The sequence below is a fragment of the Hemicordylus capensis genome, chromosome 1, assembly GCF_027244095.1.
Source record: "Hemicordylus capensis ecotype Gifberg chromosome 1, rHemCap1.1.pri, whole genome shotgun sequence".
Lineage (NCBI taxonomy): Eukaryota > Metazoa > Chordata > Lepidosauria > Squamata > Cordylidae > Hemicordylus > Hemicordylus capensis.
Window position 1 is genome coordinate 232,797,257 of NC_069657.1, and position 20,768 is coordinate 232,818,024.

Here is a 20,768-nt window from a genome sequence, read left to right on the forward strand (position 1 = left end):
GTCTGTCTCCTGGGGGAAGAAAAGAGCCATTTGCCAGCCAAGTCAGAGTCAGGTTTACACATGTAATTCTTCATTGTTGTTCTCATCGTCATCATCATCTCCACCACCACCACTGCAACAACCCTTGAAACCCGGAAACTGAAGCAACTAGAGATCTCTACATGTATGGAAAGTGAAGAGGATGGCAAGATGAAGATGATCTTGCAGTACAGAATGAGAAGATAAAGAAGCATTGGAAACATGAGAGTGATAGATAAGTGTCCCCAATACTGCTGGAGAAATAGGGGGATAAGAGAGAGAGAGAGAGAGAGAGAGAGAGAGAGAGAGAAATGCCAAACTCCATCCCACAGGAGTAGAGAGCCCAGGATTCCCTGGAAAGGGAGGGTGCTTACCACAAAGTAGGGTCGGGTCCGTTCGGCCTTAGTGGTGGACAGGGCTGGAGTTTGCAGTGGAGGCTGGTTTCAAGATTCACCAATCAAGAGCATAGCACAGAAGGAAATACAAAAGCAAGGTGGTATTGTCAGAGATGTGGCAGAATTTGAGAGATTTATAACTCAAATGCCGAGCACTTCTTGGGTCTTACAGTGGGTATTGGAAAGAATCACCCCCTTTGATAGACCTTAAATTCTGGTTCTGGTTCTCTAAATTCTCTAAATTCTGGTTCCCTTAAATCCTGAAATGAAAACACAAAGAAAATTCCCTTCACCAGCTGTACTTATCCAATGCAACCTATAACATCCAACTGAAAAACATCACAATTACAGTCCCGAAAAAGTGTCAGAAACAAAAAACAAGAATTACCGAGATTGAAAAAGGATCACCCCCCCAATGTCAATATTTTGTTGAACCACCTTTTGCTTGTTTTTGCTCTTCCATCCAGTTTGGAGGGCCGACCGGATCCAGGGAGGATAGCAGTCCACCAACACCTACCATCCAATGTGACCGAACTTGAACAGTTCTGTATGGAGGAGTGGGCAAATATTGCTCCGTCTAGATGTGCAAGGTTGATAGAGAAGTATCCCAACAGACTCAAGGCTGTTATTAAAGCAAAAGGTGGTTCAACACAATATTGACATTGGGGGGGTGATCCTTTTTCAATCTCAGTAATTCTTGGTTTTTGTTTCTGACACTTTTTCTGGACTGTAATTGTGATGTTTTTCAGTTGGATGTTATAGGTTGCATTGGATAAGTACAGCTGGTGAAGGGAATTTTCTTTGTGTTTTCATTTCAGGATGTAAGGGAACCAGAATTTAAGGTCTATCAAAGGGGGTGATTCTTTCCAATACCCACTGCAGGTGTTGGCATGAGATGTTCAGATTCCTTAGGTGATGCTCACTCCCATGGCAAGATCTACCCAGTCTTGGGGCAAGCTGAGGCTCTTGGATCTGAGGCAGAAAGGTTCAGCACAGGCTCAGTACCCCGAGGACCAAAAATGCATTTCCGCAGATGGTGGCTGGCATCCAGAACCGCAGAGTGCTACTAGAATGATGCTGAACAATCAACTTTGGAGAAGCCGCTGCCACTCTGTGTAGACAATACTGAGCTAGATGGACCAACGGTATACTGCCACTCAGTATATGGCAAAACTGTTGTGCTAGCCAGCCAGAGATCGAAGCCTGCAGTGGACTTGTCAACACTGCTGAAGCAAGGTCTACCCTGATCCCGTTTTCCCCTCCAGTGCACCTGTCCCTGCCCAGAGCTATCTAAGTTCCTGATCTGCCTGCTAGAATCTTGCTCAGCTGCCTTTTCTTCAGTGGCACTCCCCATCACCCCAATGTGTCAGTCTAGCTCCAACCCTAGCAAATTGTTTCTTGGGCCTGTGTGCAGCTTTGGCTGTGATGCACAGCAGTGTGAAGCCCCCCAGGGTGAAAAGGAGAGGTGGGATTCTTTTCTGATTAACTGCCCTGTCCCATAAAAAGTACCCATATTTAGACCCCGATAGCCCCACTTTACCGGTCCCCCTGGCACCAGTGGAATGGGTGGCAGATTTAGCACTCCCACCCTATCCTGAGGATGCGGGCCATCCCATGGGTTGTTACTCCCATTCCTCTTCCGTAGGGAATGCATAATACGTAACAGCATAGGTCTCATCGTGCCACAGAGAAATTCTTGCAGCCAGCGCTCATGCTCTGGGAGAAATCCACCCAGTCCTATAGTGAGCCAAAGATCTTGGACCTGAAACAGAAGGGTTCAGCACAGGCTCAGTTCCCGGAGGGATGAAGATGCATGATCTCAGACTGTGGCTGCTATCCGGAGCAGCAGCAGAGCGCTGCTGGAAAGATGCTGCACAAACGCAAAACTGTTATGCTAGACAGCCACCCTAACTAGCCAGCAAGTCATCTAAGCCTGCCGTGGGCTTGTCCACATTGCTGAGGCAACCTCTACCCTGCTCTGGTCTCTCCGTCTGGTTCAATGGTCCCTGCCTGGAGCAACCCAAGGTCCTGATCTTCCTGCCATAATTTGCCCCCCCTCAGAGCTTCCTGAGGCAGTCAGGAAGCATCTTTTGTGTACGGCCCCATTGACCCCCATGTGCTTGTCTAGCCCTGACCCACCAGGGGGTGTTTGTGTGTGCTCTCTTAAGGGAGAAGGAATCCCCTTGAGCCCCTGTGCCATCTTGACTTGTCTCAACTTCTAAAAGAAATCAAGAAAAGGACACAGACCCACTTCTGAAATCTCAGCTAAGTCACAGGAATGATCATGGGACTACTGCACTGACCGTCCCTAGATCTGCCCTAAGGCAGAAGATCACCTCAGCCTGACAAGGCTTCCAGGGTGGGAGGACATGCTAACCAACTGATGCTAGACGGACAGTGCCAGATGCAGCCCCCCTCCCTCGGGTTCTGGCCCCCATCCCTCTTCTGTAAGGAAGATAAGATTTCATAGAACGTACGCTGAGAGGTCTCCTCATGTGGTGGGCAGGTTTTTCTTTTCGCCATTGTCTACATTTAAAGTAGCAGTCACCCTGTGACAGACACTCCGTAAGCCAAGGCTGTTCCACCTGCAAGAGAAAGGTTGGGCACAGGCTGGGTACCCGGAGGGCTAGAACTGCATTTCCTCAGATGGTGGCTGACATTCCGAGCAGCAGGAGAGCACTGGTGGAACGACGCGGCACGAGGGCCCTAGACCCATATGTGTGTTTGACCATACCCACTGTGCAGTGCTGCCATCTGCACAGGCCAGAGTGTTTATATGTGTGTGTGTGCTCCCCCAAGGAAAAAGGCACCCCCTTGAGCCCCTGTTCCATGTTGGCAGGCATGCTGGAACTTCAGCCTTCCCAGAGAGTTCTTCCGAGAGGGCTCCTTCTCTCTGAAAGGGCCCTCCCAGCACTGAGAAAAGAGCAGGGCCATGCCAAGGTCAGCACAGTGGGGAATGGCTCTCAGGCTGAAGGGTTTCTGCCCCAATGGCCCCTGCTTGGAACAGAGTCAAGGCCACTGCTCTGAGGTCTGGATTCCTCCTGATACTCTGAAGGCATTTCCTCCAACTTTGCTCCTCCTATGCTCCGGGAAAGTACTGGGTAGGATGACACTGTCAGAGTCTGCACACGCCTCCCATGCATTCCTTTCCCTCTTCTCTGATGAGGTTTTTGACTGGTATGTGATTGGCGCTTGGGAGGGTGCAGAGCTCCTGAAAGAGTCTGGGAGCTTGTCCCACCAACTAATAGCCATGAGGACAGCTCTGTGGTGTGTTATCCATTGAAACTTCACAAGGTGCACACAAGTGTTGGCTTCTTGAATAGGGCCCTTAACACAGGCCTGCAGCAGCATCTGGGGGCTGAGCTATACTTCAAGGTGCACCCTTTACTCACGGTGCCTGCATACACTACCCCACCAGCCGACCCATTTGATCACGATTTGGAAAGACTGCCCTGAAAGGATCACAAGTGCCGACTTAGAAAAGAATACTGACCAATGCATTGATTAGAGCTGAAGAGAACATTCTGGAGAATTATCTTATCCCATCTATTAAATGCATGGGTGAATATTCGATCAACCTATCCGTCATGTTCTTTCCCAAGCTATTTCTGTAATGTCTTGAAAAGAGAGACCTGTCTTACTCAGAGTGTATGAATTGCTCCATGACCTGCAGTGGCAATGCTTACACAACCAAACAAAAATTTTGCTCGGGAGTGGGGGCGGGGTAGGAGGGCCGTGAAGATTGATCCAACCGAAGTCTGTGGGGTAAACAAGCTCTTATCACAAGCCTTACACCAGAGTCTGCAAGTAGGCCTGGGATGAGCCCAAGGAGCAGAGACATGCTCTGCACGGATGGACCCCATCGCTGGCCTAAGACTGAGGAGTACTTCATCCTGGAAAGTCTTCCACTGAGGGGGTCTCTTCGGACCAACTGATGCAAGATGGACAGTGCCAGATGTGTCAATGGCTCTCTCCACAGCATCCTTCTTTTGCTTTCCCTACTGTGCCCTGGCACAGCTGTGATGCCCACAAGTGGGGGGAGGAGGCATAGCTTCCATCCTCCTATCCCTGACTCAGTGTTAGGAAGTCCCCAAACCTCAGTAACTGACAGCCCCACTTCAGTGGGACCCCTTGCACAAGGGGAATGGGAGAAAGATCTTCCATCCCTCCATGGCCCAAGGATGCGGCCCACCCCCCATGGGTTCTGACCCCCATTCTTCTGCTGGAGGGAATGTGACGCTTGCATAAAACTTACGTAAACAGGTCCTGGCATCTGATGTTCAGTTTTTTTAGAGGGCCGCTTAGGTAAACGCCGATTGTCCACCCGGACACGCCGCTTCTTTCGTACCTGAGACAGAAAGGTTCAGAACAGGCTCAGAACACATCGGACGCAACATGCATTTCCTCAGATGGTGGCTGCCATGCAGAGCAGCAGCAAAGCCTTCCTGGAAGGATGCTGCACAACCACCCTAACTAGCTGGCAAGAGATCAAAGCCTGCAGTGGGCTTGTCAACATGGCTGGAGCAACACCACTCCAGCTCTGGTGTCCCCTCCTGTTCAACTGTCCCTGCCTGGAGATCTCCAAGGTCCTGACCTGCCTGAGGCCGTGTTCTTCAGGTCCTCGCTGGATGCCATGCCCTCCCCACTACTGTATCAGAAGGCAGAGACAGATAGGCCCCCACCGCCAAGAGGGGATGCCCCTGCGACACGAGTCAGGTGAGAACCAGGGAGCCCGTCCTCCTCTTCGAGCCCTTCTAGAGAGACTGCAGGAGGGTGGAGTGGGCTGGGGAAAGAAGAGAAAGGCAACTCCACCTTCTTCTCCCTGTCTTTGCCTCATCAGAACTTGCAGGACACATGTAACGTTGTGTAGCAGATGAACAGGAGAGACAAGTACAAGAACCAAGGCTTTCCTTTCAAAGGGACATTGTGACAAAGACATCCATGCAGCCCTTAGTAAGGTTTCCGTCTTGACCGCGGATTGGGGAGTCCCCAGTTCCAATCCCCATTCAGCCATGAAACTTACTGGGTGCTTCGGGGCCACTACCTTGGCTCTCAGCCCACCCTACCTCACAGGGTGGTTGTGAGGATAACCATAAGCATGTAGACCACACCAGACCCCGCAGAGGAGGAGTGGGATAGACATGTCCAAATGCTTGACTAAAACGATCCAATTGCATGCAGAATGGCATGGGACTACAATCTGCAGCTATGGCTAAATGCAGGCTTGTCAAACAAAGCAGTCCCAAAGAGAACACAAGGAATGGCTAGGCACTTTGGTTTTTAAAACAGAAAGAGGGGGATCCAAAGCAAAAGCTAAAACAAAAGGTGAACCAAGAAGCCTCAAGAACAGTTCATTGTCTCTCTTTTAAAAAAAAAGAAATGTTATTTACAAAGACAGAGGCAAGCAATATATTCTGACACTAGTTTCACTATTTAAAGACTTCTGAGGAAACTGGTTGAGAAAACCTTTGTTATCCATATGTCAGATGATAGTTTAGAGAGAGTGTATCAAAAAAGAGAGGACACTGGAAAAATGTTCTAGAGTAAAGCTTCAGAAGCACAAATGGTACCACAAAAAAGAGGTGTGCGCTTCTTTCTAGTGATGGAAACCCTCCAGGAGGCAGGGGACATTAATTAGAATGCAGCAACATAAAAAGCCCGAAACCCCTGCAGAAATGGATACAAATTCTTTGATTTGCCATTGGCTGATGTCCAGCACAAAATGATTTTAGGAAAAGAACAAGTGAACAAAAAATTAGGAGAAACCTCTTTTGACCCACCACCCAGGGTTCACTTGGCAAAACGCGACCCTTCTTACCTGTCTCCTCCGCCTTGAACCGCCTTTTTTCCAGTAGATATAGACCAAGACAATGAGGCTTGTAATGGCCAAAGCCAAAACCCAGACGAAGAAGGCCATCTCGCTTCAGGTCAGCAAGCAGGCAGTTGGCCAACTGTCTTCTGGAGCATCTTTTGCGTTTCTCCATCTCCATGGATGCCGGAACTCTCAGCTCAGTTCTATGGGGGGATGGGAGCTGGCCAGGCAGAGAGAGCTGGGAGGGGAGAGATGCTGACTGCTGGCAGCAGAGGCTGTGGACTGGGGTGCTGGAAGTGGGGTAGGAAAGCTACTCTTGGAGCCTTGGTGTCTCCTAAGAAGAGGCATCATGGGAAAGAAAGAGTGACCACTCCAACATCTCTCATGGGGGGGGGCGTTTGCATTTGATACAGTTGTGGAGCCCGAGGGTTAGGCCCCATCCTGTTTCACTTTTCTGCAACCTTGTAGAAACCCAGAGGACCCACAGGCCTACCAGCTGCCCTCAGGGCACACCACTGCCATTCAGGGTGGCTTTTCTTAGCCATGCCCTGTGTCTTTAAGAGCAGCCCCAACAGACACACCAGAAATTCAGGATGGTGATGCTTTCCCAGGATAGGGGACAGGCCCTCTCTGATAAGAAGAGAGATCCGCACACTGAGCAACCGCTTCCTCTATGCAGAAGCCACAGATTGCTTCGGTCTGATTCCATTCCTCTCCTTGGACTGCTTTTCCGAAAAGAGAAGCTGGCGCATTCCCCGGGTCCGGTATTCTCTGGCCATCAGAGCACATGCAAGTCAGACCTGCGAGAATCTGCCTCTGCACCTGGGAAGAAGCTGCAAGGTGGCCTTGGTGAGCAGGGCACCTTCTGGCTGTGTTCATTTCCGCCTCACCACGGCCAGCTCTCCTGAGGCCACTTGGCAGAACCAAGCACTGCCCTTTTGCCCCCTTTCCCCATGCCGGGCAAGCACGGAGGAAGTTTCTCTTTGGCCCTGAATGAATAGCCGTAAACACCACTTGGCATAAGCATCTGCGTGACCCCTTGCGCGCAGAGGCGTAACTATAGGGGGGCAGGGGGGGCACATGCCACTGGCGCCAGCTTTTCTGGTCACGTGGGGGGCGCCGCCATGACAATTTTTTTTTAAATTTTTAAATTTTTTTTGTTAATACAAATGTTTCCTGCTCAGTGCAGCAGTGCTGCAGCAGTCAAGGGAGCGCATCGGCGCCCCTCCCCCACGAGCCATCCCTTCCGCGCCGCCCGTGCCCCCCCCCCATTGCTTTGCTGGCGCCTGGCGGCCAGTCAGTGGCCTGGCTTGGTGGCGGCGGGCGCTTCTGAGGAAAAACCTAAGTATAATGTAGTATGTGGGGGGGGCGCCATTTCAGTGCTTGCCCCGGGCGCCGTTTTCCCTAGTTACGCCTCTGCTTGCGCGGAACTCCTGGCCCCAGACATGAAGTGTACAAGCAGCACACTCTCGAGGGCAGACAAGAAACCAGCCAGTTTCCGAGCAGAGTTCAGGCCATCTCGTTTGGGCTCAAGCTCTACAAAGGCGGGAAATGGGAACCGGAGGCTGACGCTTTGACAGAACTGCCGCCACCACCTGATCAGTTGTGATGTTGTGCAACGTCAGCAATTGTGCTGCCCTGCAACTTGCCCTCCGTGCACCCACACTGCTCTTTGGTCTTGGAGGCCCAGGTGAAGATGAGGGAGATGCTAGCCCCAGCCACGATGCCCCATGGTGTCCATGTGGGTGCATCCAGGCAAGAATCCACGAGGCGAGGGGTTCCCAACCTGTGGGACTCCAGAATGCAACTGTAGACTGCAAGTGAACTGCAACTCCCATCATCCCCAGCCACAAACAATTGAAGCTGGGGATGATGGGAGTTGTAGTCCAGCAACATCTGGAGTTTTACAGGTTGGGAACCCCTGCACTAGGCATTTGGTGGGTCAGCCTTCAAGCTTCATTGCAGGACAAAGGATCCCCAACTCTCTCTTTCTCAAGGGACTTAATAAACTGGGAAAGAAAGTTTACTCAGAATACTGAGTCCCATTAGCTCTGCCCAGCTGGTTGCCTGTAAACTGCTCTTGGAGTCCATGAACATTCCGCTCCATGGAGTTCCATTGGGCAGTTTGGGGTGAATTGCCCCCTTTGGATTCTTTTCCTTCACAGGTTTGTGAAACCAATGTATCTACTGGTAATTCTGAGTCCACCTTGCCCACAGGTGTTCCGGTTCTGCCTCCATAAGAGATTCCATCTCTTTCAGAAATAGATCTGAGATGCTGTTCCTGAAACTCTATTTCTGTGCCCCACAGGGCTCATCGAAGCTTGAGGGGCAATTTTAGATCAAGAAAAGGGAACTCGGGAAAAGATCCAAGAGTCATTGCTTGAGGAAAGGGAAACTGCTGCCAGCCAGAGCTGGGCGGTGCTGGGTGAGACGGAATGTTGGCGTGTCTGCCACTCTGCTGTCTAGTTTGAAATCCCAATTGGGGGAAATAGATATCTTTGGCCTGATTGCAAATAGGTGACTTTTCCTTCTGTTTTGGCATGCACAGCACATGTAATGCTTCCATTGGCTAATACTCAACATAAATAAGCATATGGCATGTGTACAGATGTGTATTTTCTTAGGCCCCTGATATCCTGCCCTTCCTTCAGGATGGTGTACACAGTTCTGCCTCCCCACATTTATTCTGACAACAGTCTTGTAAGGAGGGTGAGGATGAGGATGAGAGAGAGAGAGTTTGTACTGGCCGAAGGTCACCCAGTGAGCGTTAGGGCTGCATAGAGAAAGATTTGCACACAGGTCTCATCCAGCCCTCTAACTACCCTCCCCCCCCCCACGGACTCTCAGTTGTGCGGGGAATTGGCTGCAGGAAAACAAGGAGATGGAATTCCCTCATTTTAGCAGGGAAACAGGGTAGTGTGTTGGCTACATGTTGTTAAGATTGGCTGGCATACACTTTTAAGCAGTTGAATCTTGCTTCATCTTAGGAGCTCCTGGAAACTGGTCTTGCTTGGGGCCGAACAAAAGCTAGAGAAGAAGGTCCCACATGTTCCAATTGGTGCACAGCCCCACATCCCCCCGGGATGGCCCTGCTGCAAGCTCTGCACTGCTTTTCTGGGCTTCTCAATGTCACCATTGGGAACCTTTCTGAAGATAATGCATCTGAGCATTACTCTGCCAATGATTGGGCGCTTGGATTTGGAGGTCATGATTCAACAGCCACCAGGTGTGGATCACTTCAGTGTGGACGAAAGCTCACCCCAGCCCCAAACCTGATGGGCTACATCTTGTAGGTCCATCAGGAGAATGTTTTGTATGGCCCTAATGATGTACAGTAGTATAACACCTCAAAGGAGAGAGATACTGTAGGAAAATGAGGTTTGAAAATCTGTCTATAAGGCTAAGGACGGATGTGGCAAGCCCCTCCCACACAGTGCTTTGCCAATCGGAAAAGAGAAGTTGGCTCATTCCCCGGGTCCTGTATTCTCTGGCCATCAGAGCACATGCAAGACCTGCAAGAACCTGCCTCTGCACATGGGAAGAAGCTGCAAGGTGGGGTTGGTGAGCAGGGCACCTTCTGGCTGTGTTCATTTCTGCCTTACCACGGCGCTCATCCCCTTTGCTGAAGCCTGTGGGCTGTCTCCTGCATGCCCAGGGGGTCTTGGCCTGGGTGCTGTTGGAATTGAGGGTGGGCAGGCGGACATTGGTGTCCTACCCTCTACGGCTGCGTGGCCACCCCCATCTCCGACCGGTGCCAGGAAAGCCCACGGCTCGGTCGTGGATGGTGTGCCTTCTCTACAGAAAGGGCCAGGTTCCCTCCCTGGCGGCATCTCCAAGATTGGGCTGAGGGAGCTTCCTGCCTGCAACCTTGGAGTAGTCCCTGCCAGTCTGTGAAGACAATACTGAGCTAGATAGAGCAAAGGTCTGACTCAGGATATGGAAGCTCCATGTGCTCCTAAGCAGGCAAAACCTAGTTCTAAATGACTCCTTAAGGGGAGGTCAATATCCACTTCACTGCAGTTGCCAGAGCACCCACAAGCAGCTCCCAGAGCTTGGCCCCGAGAGCGAGTCCAGGCATGCCGAGGGCAGGAGATGTGCACCCAGCACCTGGACATGGCCGCATGCTTCCCACTCGCCCATCTCTCCCCACAGTGGCGCTCTGAAGCTCTCCTCCCGTCCCTCACAAAACCAGGCCTCCGCGGCCGACCTCTCTCCAGTCCAGCTCTTCCGACCCGGCGGCAGCTCCACAGTTCAGCCCCAAGCGGCGTAGCTCATGGTGCCGTTCTTGGATGGGCGGTTGGGCTTGGGCTGCTTTTGAGGGAAGGGGATTCGGGGAGGCTACGTGATTCTGGGTCCGTGCACACAATGGACTCCCTCTGCATTTCACATCCTACCCCCAAATGTCAGAGCTTGTGCCAATTTCCAGCTCAAAGGCTTCTCCTGGATGTCATAGAGCATTTTTAGTGGAGTGAGTCGGTTGTCCCAGAACTGGGTCCTTGCCTGGTGTGTGTTGAGCCAATAAAACACAGCCAGGGTGGAGATCTCAAAATCAGCTTTTATTCTGCAGAATAAATGGTTCTCAAGGGAATCATTTCCAAAGCAAAAAGCACACCCAGCACATTCAGCATCAGCGTTATATAGGAAAAGCCACACATCACACTCCGCTAGTCCTCCTCCCTTTCTGCTAGTCAGGCAAACATGCTTGAACATCCAGGATCCCTCTGCCCTTTTAGCCTAATCTGCTTTGCATTGATCTCTGGCAGTTACAGAACCAAGAACCAGGAAGAAAGAACCATTTTCTTCCTTCTTTCGCAGGGGAAACAGAGGTGATTCATACAGGGAGTCATGGTGAATTTGTTGCAAGCAGAAGGCTAAGCTAAGCTGGCAGTTAAAGCCCTCAGATGACTTAGTGGCCTTACATCCAGGGGAGGGCCAAAATGGCTGCATCCTGGCTCATCCAATCCATTTGCTTGCATTTGGTTGTGCTTCGCCCACCAGCCCGCCTGTTGGAAGAATCAGTTTTTAAAAAGATGATATACTTTTCCCCGGCAGAGTCCAAACGCTCACCCATGGGCTGAGGGGATTTCCATGAGGGGAGAGGCCTGGCTGAGTGGTGTGGACTTGCTTTGCCATGAGGGCTGGGAAGGGGTTTGGAAAAGGACACGCAGGAAACCTGCCCTCTGGACCTCTCTGCAGGACTGATCCCAAGTTTCTATGCTGGCCCAGAAAGTCACGTTGCAAGGGAGAGGAGGGGAGAGAAGAAGACCACGAGGTCCTTGTAGCTGGAGCTGGATCTAGGACTCAAGATAAACTCTCCCAGCCCCAAAATGTTGCCCTCCTACATGGTGTGCCAGCATGAGGTGGGGATATTTTTCATTTTTCTCCCTCGTGCGGAAATGGAAGTGTGGCTGTGAGAAGAAAGGGAGAGAGCGGGAGGCTGTTTCTTGCTTCTTCCTCTTCTTTTCAATAGTCTTTCCCTTCAGAAACCGCTGGGAAGAATTTCTGACGGGGCTGGAGAGATCTGCCCCACCCGCCCCCAGGGATGGAGAAAGCTCTTGGCCAGAGAAGGGCGGCCATTCTGGTGCTGGAGTGATGATGTCCCTCACGTCTCTGAGGTGACGAGAGAGACTGGCTCACTCCCAGAGGCCTGGGCTCCATGGCCTCCTCCCTCGTCCCTCCCAGCGGGCAGTGGCCTCTCCCTTCATTTTACCTCAGCACTGCCAGGCCTCACTGCTCCTAGTGGGCGAAAGGAAGTCTCTTCTTAACAGTGCAGGGGTTCCCAGCCATGTTACTCCAGGTGTTGCTGAATGACAAATCCCATCATCCTCAACCATGAATTGTAGCATGGGGGTGATGGGAATCGTAGTTCAACAACATCTGGTTGAGCACTGGCTGGGGACCCCCATCTGAACCGGTTCCCCAAAAGATGGGCGGCTTATTTCAGCCCAGCGTATCGGGACTGATGCTCTGCTTTTCTGTTTCTTTTTCCCAGAGTGGGGAGCTTCCTGTACAGAGCTCCAGAGGAGCAGCTGACGGACATTTCCTCTGAGGTTACACCTGTCCTCAGTTTCTGGTGAGAGACATCCCTCTTACGACTTTGGAAAGGTATCCTCCATCTTCCTGCTCCTTGTTCAGACCAATCCCATGCCCCTCAATCCTCTAGTCATTCCTTGTCCTTCTTTAGGCCGATTCAGACATTATGCTGTACAACTTGTACACATGTTGGTGTGAATTACTGTACCGGGGTTCATTACAAAATTGAACCTCGTTACAGGACCTTCAAATGCATTGTACAGATCGGAATTACACTGTACCTGTGTTCAACATAACATGGGAATGACTGTACCTGTGCACAGAATTGTACCTGTGTGTATACTCATTGTATGAGTGTTGAACATCATGTGTGAATGGGCCTAATGTCTTTGCACTTGGAGAGAAACACCCAGACACCCACAAGGGCTTGACTGTGTATGTGAGTGCTGTATATTCACCACCTGCAGAATAGGATCAGGCCTGTTCTCTCTCATCCCCATATACTGCTGATACAAAAAATTCACAGAAGATAATTAGGAGTTATGATTAACATTCATGGTGATGATGATATCTTTGACCTGTGTTCTTTTGGAAAATAAACTGGTTAAAGAAAAATAAAACACAATCCAGTTTCAATGGAAAAAATCAGATTTTTTTTTAATTAATTAAAAAACAAACAAACATGGGTTTCTATCAACTCTGGATGCAGCCTGAATTCTATGCAACATGTCGTTTATGTGATTTGAAAATTAAGCCATATAGATCACAGACCTGACCAAATCATGCATGCGGAAGATCTCAATACAACAACAACAACAAGATATTTATATACTGCTTTTCAACCAATGTTTCCAAAGCAGTTTACATGCAGAAATAATCAATAAAAAAGATGGGTTCCTGTCTCCAAAGGGCTCACAATCTAAAAAGAAACATAAGACAGACACCAGCAACAGTCACTGGAAGTACTGTGCTGGGGGTGGATAGGGCCAGTTACTCTCCCCCCGCTCAATAAAGAGAATCACCATGTTAAGAAGGTACCTCTTTGCCCAGTTAGCAGGGGCAAAGGATTAATTCCTCTTTAAGAACCTGGGTTTTCCACTGTTAATGAAACACAGAGAGAGAGAGAGCTATTTAGAAATCTTTGTCCTACACATCAGTGAGCATCAACGAGAGCAAAACAAACTCACTTTTTGACTGAGAATGTACGTAGCATATTTGTCTGTCATCTTATCATGATCTTCCCCGTCCCCTTAGGTTGTAAGTAAGTGTGATACCGCAACAGGGTTTGGGTGGGTATACCTGCTCCTGATGACAAGCTGGTGAAGCAGGTCAAGTCACAAAGGGGGAAAGAAAATGATATCATCAAATATGAGAAGAGAAAGAAGAGGAACCTGCTCCGTTCCACACACACTCGCACTGACACACAGCATCAGAGTGGGGCAGACAAGACAACGGAAACCATGTGGCCCTTCCGCACAGGAAGAATTCCTCTTCCTCCTTCCTGAAACTCCAGGAAGCAGCAGCCGGCCTCTGTAAGTAGAATGCCATGACCACATGGTGCCTGGGGGACTGTGTAGAGTATTCCGCTTTGTCCGAAGCTGCACACAGGCCCAATGAAAAAACTGTCACAGTCAGGACTGGACAGCCACTTAGGCTAAATGGGCCTGCCGCCAAAGAACACTACTCTGAGGGGGAGCAAGATTCTGGCAGGAGGTTCAGGACCTTGGATAGCTCCAGACAGGGACCCTTGAGCCGGTGGGGGAGATTAGAGCAGTGTAGACGTTGCTTCAGCAATGTTGACAAGCCCAGTGCAGGATTGGATCTTTGGCTGGCTAGTGCCACAGTTTTGGACTTCTGCAACTTCCTTCCACCATCCCTCTGCTGCTGCTCTGGATGGAAGCCACCAGCCTCTGAGCAAACGTGTTTCTGGCCCTCCTGGTACTGAGCCTGTGCTGCTCCTTTTTGTTGCAGTTCAGAAAACCGTGCTTCATACGAGCACCTGTGACGTTTCACATTGAATGTGAGATGCGGACCAAGCAGCCAGGACCTGTCCATGTAAGTTTAATGCAAGCCTTATGTTCCCTATGGACTAAGAATGGGGGCTGGAACCTGAGGTGGGGGCTCCATCCTTGGGCCATGGAGGGAGCGCTAGATTTTTCTCCCATCCCACTTGTGTAAAGGGCTCCAGTGAAGTGGAGCCGTCTCCGTCTGAGCATGGGGACTTCATAAGTCAGGGATAGGACAGTGACTTGGAAGAGATCTTTCCTTCTCTTCCTCCCCCCACCCCTGCTTGTCATCACGACTGTTCCAGGGAGCAGAAGGAAAAGCAAGAGAGGGATGCTTCAAGGTGAATCACTGCCGCATCTGGTACTCTCCATCTAGCATGACTTGGTCCAAATATCCCCCCTCCGTAGAAGCCTTTTCAGGCTGAGGGATGCCTCAGCCTTAGGCCAGCTAGGAGAACCGTCAGTGCAGAGCATGACTCTCTTTCTTTGGCTCATCCCATGCCCACTTGCATATGCCTGAATAAGGCTTGCTATTGGAGCTTGTCTACCCCACAGACTTCAATGGGTTGAATCTCCCGCCATCCGCCGGAGCAAACTTTGATTGTGTTTTCTTTGCATTGCCACTGCAGGTCAAGGAGCAATTCATACAATGTAAAGAAGACAGATCTCTCCTTTCACAACATTACAGAAATAGCTTGGAAAAGAACATTATTTTCAGGTCTGGGAAGAATATTCGCCAATGCATTGGATAGAATAGAAAAATGAATTCTCTTGAGAGAATAGAGAGCCAGCGTGGTGTAGTGGTTAGAGTCCTGGACTAGGACCGGAGAGAACCGAGTTCAAATCCCCATTCAGCCATGAAACTAGCTGGGTGACTCTGGGCCAGTCACGTCTCTCTCAGCCTAACCTACTTCACAGGGTTGTTGTGAGGAGAAACTCAAGTATGTAGTACACCACTCAGGGCTCCTTGGAGGAGGAGCGGGATATAAATGTAGTAGTAGTAGTAGTAGTAATAATAATAACAACAACAACAACAACAACAATAATAATAATTCTCCGAAATATTCTCTTCATTTCTAATCAATGCATTGATGAATATTCTTTTCCAAGTTGGGGGCTGTTACACTTGAAGGGCATACTTTCAAACTCTCTCTTCAAGAGAAAATGGATAGGCTAATGTGCTGGTGTATGCAGGCACAGTCAGTTAATTGTGAAGCCTGAAGTATTGCACAGCCTCCAGATTTTTCCTCCCCTCTCTTTCCTCGGGGAGCAGGAGAAATCCTGCTGCAGGCCTGTGTTAAGACCCCTATTCAAAAAGCAACACTTTTGTTGTGTCCCTTATGAAGATTCAATAGACAACACACTACAGAGCTCTTCTCATGGCCATTCGCTTGGTTGGACAAGCTCCCAAGCCTGTCTCAGGAGCTGTGCGCCTTCCCAAGATTGAGTCATGTATGAATCAAAAACTAGATCAGAGAAGAGTGAAATGAAGCCGTGAGAGGTGGGAGGTGGACACAGACTCTGACAGTCTCATCCTACCCAGTCTATTACCCAAGGGGGAGGAAATGACTTTCAAGTCTCAGGAGCAATCCAGAACTCAGAGCAGTGATCTTGACTCTTTTCCAAGTAGGGTCCATTTGGGCAGAGACCTTTCTCCGTGAGAGCCATTTCCCTGCACAGCCATTTCCCTGCACAGTCCTGTGCTTGTCTCAGTCCGTGGAGGGCCGTTGCAGAGAGAGGAAGCCCTCTCTGAAGAGCTGTCCGGGAAGGGCTGCCCTTCCCAGCCCTCTCTGCAGGCCTTCCCAGACAGTGCAGGGGCTCAAGTGGAATCTGTTCTCCTTAAGGGAGCCTCCACCTTCGGGCCTGCACAGATGGCAGCACTATCCTGCGGGGATGGTCGTTCCAGGGTTTTCAGCTTTCGCTGAATCTGCACACAAGCCCAATCAACACTTGTGCAAGGGGATCTGGTGAAGTGGGGCCATCTGAGCTGAGGGGACTTCCTAGCTCTGAGTCAGGGAAAAGACAGTTCCTGGGAAGAGAGCTTTGCTCCCCCTCTCCCTCTTCCTCCTCCCACTGCTGGGCATCATGACTCTTCCAGGGCACGGAAAGAAGAGCAGCAGAAGGATGCGACAGAGAGAGTCACTGCTGCATCTGGCAGTGTCCCTCTAGCTTCAGGTGGTCCAAACATTCCCCCTCCACGGAAGTCTGTTCAGGCTGAGGTACTCCTCAATCTTCGCCCAGCCCTAGGGACCATCAGGGCAGTATTCCTGGGATGTAGCTGAGATTTCAGAGTTGGGTCTGTGTTGTTTTCTGGATTCCTTTTAGAAGTGGAGACAGTTTGTGGCCACGGAGGGTTTAAGGGAGCTCCGCAGTTCGGCCTGTAGGATCCTGCAAGCGCTGGAACCCACACAGGTAATGTTGAATCAAAAACTTCATCAATAAAGAGGGAAAGGAATCTGTGGGAGGCGGGTGCAGATTCTGACAGACTGAGACCCTGAGCCTTTACAGGCTGATTTACTCTTCAGTCTGAGGTCATCATACCCAGCATGTGGTCTACCCAGCAAATAACCAAAGTAGAAGAAAATACCTTCAAGTCCCCGGAGGAGTCCAGACCTCAGAGCAGTCATCTTGACTCTTTTCCAAGCGGGGGCATTTGGGCAAAGACCCTTCAGAGTGAGAGCCATTTCCCTCTGTGCTGACCTCTGCACCGTCCTGCACTTTTCTCAGTGTGGGGAGGGCCCTTTCGGAGAGATGGAGCCAAGGGATGTGCACTGAACCATGGAGGCGGCGTTAGGGCTTTCAAGGCACATCGGATTGATGGGGCCTGCCGTGGAAGAACACCATCAGCTGCGTAGGACAAGCTCCCAGCCAGTCTCAGGAGCTGTGTGCCCTCCCAAGCCCCAGTCATGTATGAATCAACAACTACATCAGAGAAGAGGAAGAGGAACCTGTGGGAGGTGGGGGCAGACTCAGCCAGGGTCATCCTACCCACCACTTTCACCCAGCTTATCACCCAGCTTATTATTAAGTAGGAGGAAATGCCTTCAGAGTCCCAGGAGGAATCCAGACCTCAAACCAGTGACCCCCCCCTTTTTTTTTAAAGAGATTATTATTTAAAAACACCAGACACCATTACAATACATTTATAAAAACTATCATTAAAGAGAAAAGCAAGAAGAGGCCCAAGCCGATGACTACAAAACATTCAACATATAATACTCTACAATGTCGTTCTTGGGTTGTCCGCTCCTTACGATAATGTTTCTAGTTCAAAAATAATCATAGATTCTGCTTGGTCCTAATAAAAGACTGGGATGGAATTACACCTTTTTGAATCTTTAAAGAAAGTTAAAAGTTGGAAATGGTAAGGAGGAAAACAAAGTTGGCCTGCATGGCCTAGGAAACAGAAATGAAACAGGAGAATGACTTCTTAGTTTCTGCCAAGCCAATGATCTCTTCATTGTTAACACATTCTTCAAACAACCAAAGCACGCCTATACAAATGGACTTGACCAGATGGAATACGCAGAAATCAAACTGATTATGTTCTTGGTGCAAGGAGGTGGAAGAGCTCAGTTATAACAGCAAAAACCTGGCCGGGGGCCGATTGAGGAAGAGATCACTAACTGCTCATGTGCAAGCTCCAAGTCAAGCTAAAGCGGAAAAACCAAAGCTATCCGGCTTCCACGATATGACCTTGGGAACGTAGCCACCATTTTCAAGGAGAACATCAGGAACCACTTTGAAGTTCTGAACCTCATTGATAGGGAACCAGAGGAACTGTGGAATGAAAAAAGAAGTTGCTAAGGACGAATGTGAAAAGAGACTGCCAAAGACCAAGAAACAGAAGAAAGCAAAATTGCCCAGAAGAGGAGAGAAGCCAAAGTCAAGAAAGAGAAAGACCTCAGGAAGGAACTTAATAGGGAATTTCAGAAAGCTGTTAGAAGAGATAAGGAACAGTACTACTATGACATCTGTCAAGACCTTGAGGATGGAAATAGACACGGAAAAATGAGGAAGATTTTCCAAAAGATCTCTGAACTCAGAAGCTGGTTCCAACCTTGAATTTGTATGTTCAGGGATGCCAAAGGACAGACAGTCACTGATTCAGAGAAGATCCAACAGAGATGGAAGGAGTATACTGAAAATCTGTACAGTAGGGATGACAACGATACTCGAGAAGATATTCCCTACTTGCCAGAAGCTCTAGTATGGGAAGATGAAGTTAGATCAGCATTCTAAGAACATAAGAACAGCCCTGCTGGGTCAGGCACAAGGCCTATCTAGTCCAGCATCCTGTTTCACACAGTGGCCCACCAGATGCCGCTAGAAGCCTACAGGCAGGAATTGAGGACACGCCCTCTCTCCTGCGCTTACTCCCCTGCAACTGGAACTCAGAGGGATCCTGCCGTTGAGGCTGGATGTGGCCTATCGGCCTCCAACTACCGTAGTAGCCATTGATAGATCTCTCCTCCATGAAGTGATCCAAACCCCTCTTCAAGCCATCCAGGTTGTTGGCTGTCACCACATCTCACGGCAGAGAATTCCACAAGTTGATTATGCGTTGTGTGAAAAAATACTTCCATTTTTTGGTCCTAAATTTCCTGTCAATCAATTTCATGGGATGACCCCTGGTTCTAGTGTTATGAAGAATTCCTCTCCATCCACGTTCTCCACACCATGCATGACTTTATAGACCTCTACCATGTCTCCCCACAGTTGTCTTTTTTTCTAAACTAAATAGCACTCTGGACATTACCAAATCAGAAGGCTACAGGAATTGTTAGAATAGCTACAGAAATATGGCAAGAAACAGAAGAAGAATCAGTCAAGGCTCTAACCAAACTATGCCAGCAAATTTGGAGAACAACACAATGGCCAACAGATTGGAAGAGGTCAGTCTACATACCCATACCGAAGAAAGAAGACTGAAGAGATTGCGCAAACCATCACACAATATCCTTAATTTCACATGCTAGCAAAATAATGCTCAGGATCATCCAATGCAGATTAGAGCCCTACGTGGAAAGAGAAATGCCGGATGTTCAAACTGGTTTCAGAAAAGGCCGAGGAACAAGAGACATCATTGCTGACGCACGCTAGATAATTGAGAAAGCCAAAGAATACCCAAAAGAAGTCAATGTGTGCTTTATTGACTACAGAAAAGCCTTCGATTGTGTCGACCCTGTCAAGTTGTGGAATATCCTTAGGGAAATGGGTGTCTCAGAACATCTCATTGCTCTCAAGAGAAACCTATACACAGGACAGGAAGCCACAGTCCAGACAGAACATGGTGAAACAGACTGCTTCCAGATCAGCCAAGGAGTAAGACAAGGCTGTATACTTTCTCCTTCTTGATTCAGCTTACATGCTGAACCTATAGTGAGAGAAGCTGGATTGGAAGAAGATGAGTGTGGTTTTAAAGTTGGGGGAAGAAACATCAATAATCTGTGCTATGCTGATGACACCACTCTGATAGCTGAGAATGTGGATGATCTTTTCCTCAAGTAGGGAAAGTCAAGGAGCACAGTGAAAAAATGGGACTACGACTAACTGTAAAGAAGACTAAACTAATGACAACGGGTACAGCAACCAGACTCAGAATTGACAATGAAGACGTTGAAGTGGTGGATAGCTTCTGCCTTTTAGGATCTACCATCAGCAGTCAAGATCCAGCAGTCAAGAAATATGCCACAGAGTAGCACTTGGTAGGATTGCCATGAAGGCCTTAGAAAGGATAACTAGATGCCGTGACGTGTCTATACCTACAAAGATTAGAATTGTTCGGACAGTGGTTTTTCCTGTGACACTCTATGGATGCAAAAGCTGGGCTTTGAAGCAGCAAGACAGGAAAAGTATGGACACTTTTGAACTCTGGTGTTGGAGAAAACTTTTGAGGATACCATGAACAGCCAGGAAAACAAATAAATCATAGAAGAAATCAATCCAGAATTTTCACTCGAGGCACAAATGACCAGGCTGGGAGTTGATCTTGTATAGCTTCAACATTATTGGATGTTTCAAAAGTTTCCAAGGTACTCACAGCCTCCTCAGAGTTGAGATTTTTTGGGGCATCTTAGCTTGTTTCCCCCCGCAGAGTTCTCAGGGCTATTTCTCTGTTTCCTTTCTTGTTTGCCCCCATCCTTCACGCAAGGTCTCACAAATGGGAAAACAATAATCAAAAAACTGCCAGAGAATTCCAAACAAAATCCCAACAAACTGTCATTTTGAGACATATAAGACATAAAAACCAAAAGCAAGGTAAGACATTCTCAGAAGAGGACGTGATACAGACTTCCACTCTGATGCCATCTTAAAATGCCATCTGATTTTACCCAACTGATGGGTAAAAGTGCCGGGTAAAATGACACTGAGAGTCTGTGCCCGCCTCCCACGGATTCCTTTCCCTCTTCTCTGATCTAGTTTTGGATTCATATGTGACTGGGGATTGGGCGGGGGGTGGGGTGGGGTGGGTACGCGGACATATCGCACAGCTCTTGAGAC